This window comes from Littorina saxatilis, linkage group LG1 (genome assembly GCF_037325665.1).
Source record: "Littorina saxatilis isolate snail1 linkage group LG1, US_GU_Lsax_2.0, whole genome shotgun sequence".
Classification (NCBI taxonomy): domain Eukaryota; kingdom Metazoa; phylum Mollusca; class Gastropoda; order Littorinimorpha; family Littorinidae; genus Littorina; species Littorina saxatilis.
In genome coordinates this window covers 41,313,059-41,319,058 of record NC_090245.1, presented here as the reverse complement: position 1 = coordinate 41,319,058, position 6,000 = coordinate 41,313,059, and the positions used below count along the sequence as shown (strand labels likewise).

Genomic DNA, 6,000 nt, shown 5'->3' with positions numbered 1-6,000 from the left:
ATACAACTCTTCAAATCATCTCCGTCATATTATTCAAACACTCGAAATAACCTTGCCTTGTCAAGGCCCCGCATCGATTTGTTTAAAACTAGTTTTTCTTATTCTGGTGCGTTCCTTTGGAATTCACTACCTGTAAATATCAAGTCATGTCTGTCATTATCTTCTTTTAAAAGACAGCTCCGAAAGCACCTCTCTAACGACTAAGTCGGTGTACAATTTGTGCGAGTGTGTGTGAGGATGTGTGAAAGAGAAAGTGTATAGTATGCTTCCATTAACAAGCACACTTTTGAATTTTTTATTTTTATTTTGTTATACTTTTCCCTACATAATTTTGTTTTATTTGATTTTTTGTTGTTGATTTTTTGATTCTTCATATTTGTTCTTTGTTTCATGTGTGTATTATAGTAGGGACTAGCTGTAAGAAAGGACCATATGGACCTAATGCTATCATCCCTCGGTAATAAAGTTTTCGAGTTCGAGTTCTCTCTCTCTCTCTCTCTCTCTCTCTCTCTCTCTCTCTCTCTCTCTCTCTCTCTCTCTCTCTCTCTCTCTCTCTCTCTCTCTCTCTCTCTCTCTCTGTCTCTCTCTGTCTCTGTCTCTCTCTGTCTCTCTCTCTCTCTCTCTCTCTCTCTCTCTCTCTCTCTCTCTTTCGTGTTGTTCAGTATATTAGTGTTGTTTGTGCAGTTAGCAAGCATTTAATGCTGTCAAAGCCTATCACTGTATGCAAGACAAACAAGAAATAGGTCAAAAGAATGCAGGTATAGTTTTAAAGATACCAACATGTAAAGGTGCACTGAAACCATATTGAGTGTCCTTGTGATTATACGTCCTTATATTAAGTTCGGTATCATCTTGACCTCGGCACAGTTGCGACAAACAGTGCACGCTTAGTAAAGATTCTAAGCTATACAAAATGGGTTGTTGTTGTTGTTGTCGTTGTTGTTGTTGTTGTTGGTGGTGGTGGAGGTGGTGGTTGTGGTGGAGGGTGGTATTGTTTTATTGTGATGTTTGTTGTTGTTGGTTTGGGTTTTTTCCAACGCGTTAGGATCTTTCTTCTGTTATATTGTTCCATACACAAATAAAATATATTATACATTTATCGAAAAAATTTAAAACAAACACGTCTGGGGATATCATCTAGAAGATTGTATATGGAAAATGTCATGATGACTCTGTTAGTGTTACGCACTTTTCTGGGATGTTAAAAACAGTTAAAAAAAAATAGATTGCCGTGACCAGGATTCGAACCTGGGTTATCGCGGCCACAACGCGAGGTCCTAACCACTAGACTATCACGGCTGATGACGTATATGACGCCTTTTACAGATTTACTCCTCTTCTTGCGCGCATCTGAACGCTCCCACGATCTGTAACGAGGCACAAAATAGGACGAGTAGAAGATGAAAACAAGTCGCGTAAGGCGAAAATACAATATTTAGTCAAGTAGCTGTCGAACTCACAGAATGAAACTGAACGCAACGCAACGCAGCAAGACCGTATACTCGTAGCATCGTCACTCCACCGCCCGTGGCAAAGGCAGTGCACGTGGAATTGACAAGAAGAGCGGGGTATTCGTTGCGCTGAGAAGGATAGCACGCTTTTCTGTACCTCTCTTTGTTTTAACTTTCTGAGCGTGTTTTTAATCCAAACATATCATATCTATATGTTTTTGGAATCAGGAACCGACAAGGAATAAGATGAAAGTGTTTTTAAATTGATTTCGAAAAAAAAAATTTTATAATAATTTTTATATATTTAATTTTCAGAGCTTGTTTTTAATCCGAATATAACATATTTATATGTTTTTGGAATCAGCAAATGATGGAGAATAAGATAAACGTAAATTTGGATCGTTTTATAAAAAATTTTTTTTTTTTACAATTTTCAGATTTTTAATGACCAAAGTCATTAATTAATTTTTAAGCCACCAAGCTGAAATGCAATACCGAACCCCGGGCTTCGTCGAAGAGTACTTGACCAAAATTTCAACCAATTTGGTTGAAAAATGAGGGCGTGACAGTGCCGCCTCAACTTTCACGAAAAGCCGGATGTGACGTCATCAAAGACATTTATCAAAAAAAGGAAAAAAACGTTCGGGGATTTCATACCCAGGAACTCTCATGTCAAATTTCATAAAGATCGGTCCAGTAGTTTAGTCTGAATCGCTCTACACACACACACACACACACACACACACACACACACAGACACACACACGCACACACACACGCACATACACCACGACCCTCGTTTCGATTCCCCCTCGATGTTAAAATATTTAGTCAAAACTTGACTAAATATATTGACCCAAAGAATATACTAACAGCGTAGTTATGTGAAAGAACGAGTCAATCAAAGCTTGAGGGCAACCCTCACGATCGCAGGGTTATTGGCTAGAAGTGCACTTTGCTCATTTGTCAAACGTCTCACCAGAATTATACTGCCTAAAGGCGGTCCTTTGTTGAAGACCGAAAACTTAGTGCTTATTAAAAGCTCCGTGTGGCTTAAGGTGGAGGTTAAATCAACTAATACGTACGAAGGTCACAGTTTTCAATTGCTTCAAGCGTCTTTGTTCCTTGACCAATTCTGTTGATTTTGGTACTGTTATGTTTCTAAGACTCTGCACTTTCCTTTGATATCAGGCTCACTATGTATAACGGAATCAAACTCGTGATATTCGCTAATGAATGAGGTAATTCGGTTTTTCGATTTAGGTACACCCTGTGACTAATTGGATCTGGACGTGAGGAGGGTATCACCACAACAGTTAGTCTGCATCCTTATGCACCCGTGTTCGCATGTTTGGTTTTGATTATCTGCTGGAGAAAGTAGATATTATGGAAAAATATGAAATGCAAATGGCGGCCATAACTAGTATTTTGCTGATATCTACTTCCTCTAGCAGATAATCAAATCCAAACATGCGAACACGGTTACATAAGGATGTAAACCAACTGTTGTGGTGATTCCCTCCTCATGCTTAGGCCAAACAAAAATATATATTGGTTTAGGGTAACGTGACCAAAAAGGATAGGGTCGGTAGGTCGGCTTTTATTTTATTTTTTAAATTTAGTCGATTTTAAAGGAGGTTACTTCCCTTAGTCTGGGTATGGTTCGCAAAATGTGCCAAAAGTTTTTGGGTTGGTGGGAAAAAATAGGGTTGGTCGGGTTACCCTAAACCAACATATATTTTTATTTGGCCTTATGATGTCATGGTACTCTCGTAACTCGGCCCACAGTGAGTAGGCTACGGGAGGTAACCACGGTGGGTAGTACGGGTTATCGGTCATGTTAATCGTCGACAGCGGTTACAGCTCTGGATAAAACTGTAAAACCCAATTACATATATTCACAGGGACTTTTTCTGACGTAAGTAAGTACAGTCATGGCAACTGTAACTTGTCTTTATTAAAGTCTTGGTGAAGACCTGATGAAGAAATGACATCAGAATGTGTGTTTTGGCAAGAATAGAAAAATAAAAAAAATAAAAGTCTTTTTTTGTTTTGTTTACTTTGATGACGCTGTCATGTTGTGTTAATACTGACTGATTGTTTCTGTGTATAATCTAGTTACCTGACTGTTTACCAGTTTCAACTCTGCTTTGAAGACACTAGGCTTGTTTTTTTCATGCAAAACATGCAAAACAATAAAACATTGAGAGTGGGAATCGACGCCGGATTTATTAGTGGCATTTTGTTTTCACTCACTAAGACACTCTTCAAGAAATTTGAAGGGTAAGTGGGGTTTGCGGAATCCGAGCCCCAGGAAGATGGGTCGCTGGTCCATGGAACGGTTCTGCAGAAACGTGATGGCCGGGTCCGCGGACAGGAAGTCCGGCAGTGACTTCTGTGGCTGTTCGTCCAGTTTGACGGGCACTGCTGTATAGCCTTCCGTCAGCTTCACAGCAAACCGAAGGAGACAAAAGACAGAGAGAGAGAGAGAGAGAGAGAGAGAGAGAGAGAGAGAGAGAGACAGAGACAGAGAGAGAGACAGACAGAGAGAGAGAGAGAAAAGAGAGAGAGAGAAAGAGAGAGGGAGAGAGAGGTAGGGAGTGTGAGAGAGACAGACACAGAGACAGAGACACACAGAGACAGAGAAAGACAGACAGATAGAGACAGACACAAAGAGAGACACACAGACAGACAGGCAGACACAGAGAGAGAGACAGAAACAGAGAGAGGGAGACAAACAAACACCTACATTTTCAAACGCTGGTACTAACATAAATGCCTAATCGGCAGAAATTATATGTGTTTTGATCAAATAAAATATAACTTTTTTGTTCAATCTCAAAAGCTAAAGACAACTGGCGAATACCTTTGCATAAATCTGAAGTTGCGTAGGGATGATAGGCAGGAAACGTCCAGCTGTAGGCGTTGTCATCGTTACCACTCGCCACTTCGCCTGTAACCATAGCAACGTCAAATAGACAATAAAAGAGTAGAGCAGTTACCTATTGTTTCTGTTTCAAGTGATAAATAGGAGCTTACTAAATCCGTCGAAGTTTTCACACGCTGGTTAAAACTGTTAACGTTTTCTTATCCAGGATATAGAAGCCACGTACTGAGCTGGACCTCAGGAACGCGGGAAGGGAGGGGGGTCCGTAAGTAAACCCCCCCCCCCCCCCCCCCCCCATTACCTGGCAAATGTTCTTTTTGCCAAAGAGAGACTAGACCCAAACTACCCTTTACAAATTGTAAATTTCAACAGCATCGGGCTTTGTCCTCAAGAACCCAAACCGGGGCTTTGTCCCTAAACCCACACAGTGCCGTCAGTGGTTCTTGTACCCCTGCCTCATTTAGGAAGCGCCCCCACCCACCATCCAGCCCCCTTCTCGCATACATTAGGCCCAGCCCTGGTGAATATCATATGATCAAATTTAATCTTTTCAACAGCCCAGGGGCCACCTAATTACTTTTTTTTTAACTGGCAACTCTCTTTCGTCAAAATATCAATGTTGGTTATAGATTAAATGGAAATGGGAACTTTCACACTAAAATAGCTGCCAATTCTGTGACCAAACAAGGCTCCTCTTAATATTTACCTCCCAAAATTAAAGACTAGTCTAATTCCTGTAACAATGAATTTGAAGTGTTTGAGGAGAACTTGTATAATCAGAAACACTGTTAGCTACTCATATTTCAATTTTTTTATCTTATCTGTCGCAGCACCTTCGTGTTTCCCCCTCACTCCCACTCCAGTCGAGATTAATAAAAAAACAAAAACTTTATTTTTAATCTAATATTGTTCTGCAATTTGAATTAGTTCCATACACCATCCTTCCCACGCAGAACATCGTGTAAATCACCATACAGGGTGGTGTATTGCATATCGGAAGACGTAAACTAAAAGCGGTACATTCAAAATAAAAATCAAATAAAAATTGAAAAACAAAGAGACTGCCAACGTTCCAAAATTCAGAATCAAAAACCAAGAAAGGTAGTATATTTTTTTCAACATTTTGGTATGTAGTAGTGGGTCCTGTCCTGGCTGTACATTTTGATAAGAGCATCCTCCCACATGAACACATACCAGTAAGGTATGGCCGTGCTGCTTTCTGTGTAGATTGAGCATTTTTCGCTTGTTTGTTTGTTTGTTTGTTTGTTTGTTTGTTTGTTTGCTTAACGCCCAGCCGACCACGAAGGGCCATATCACGGCGGTGCTGCTTTGACATATAACGTGCGCCACACACAAGACAGAAGTCGCAGCACAGGCTTCATATCTCACCCAGTCACATTATTCTGACACCGGACCAACCAGTCCTAGCACTAACCCCATAATGCCAGACGGCAGGCGGAGCAGCCACTAGCGGACGCCTTACCACTAAGCATTTTTCGCTGAATAAAACTTCTTAACTGACACTTACGTACTTCAATTTGTGAAAATAATGGAGCAACAAATTCCCACTCTGCTTGCAAATGGAAGCCTGCCGAAATCCCATGACTCTTTTTTTTCGATCTGTGGTGGTGTACACAGAACAACGAAAGATCATTAATCAAT

The 6,000-nt window shown here is 40.5% G+C and overlaps 1 protein-coding gene and 1 non-coding gene across 2 annotated transcripts in view; one reads left to right on the top strand and one right to left on the bottom strand.

Moving 5' to 3' along the window:
- Nucleotides 1-6,000, top strand: part of LOC138969593 (hepatocyte nuclear factor 4-gamma-like) — a 241,212-nt gene that overhangs the window by 140,078 nt on the left and 95,134 nt on the right. The gene's annotated exons all lie outside the window — the stretch shown is intronic.
- Trnah-gug (transfer RNA histidin (anticodon GUG)) lies at nucleotides 1,228-1,299 on the bottom strand. Its single transcript has one exon. It is a non-coding gene; the product is annotated as a tRNA-His (tRNA).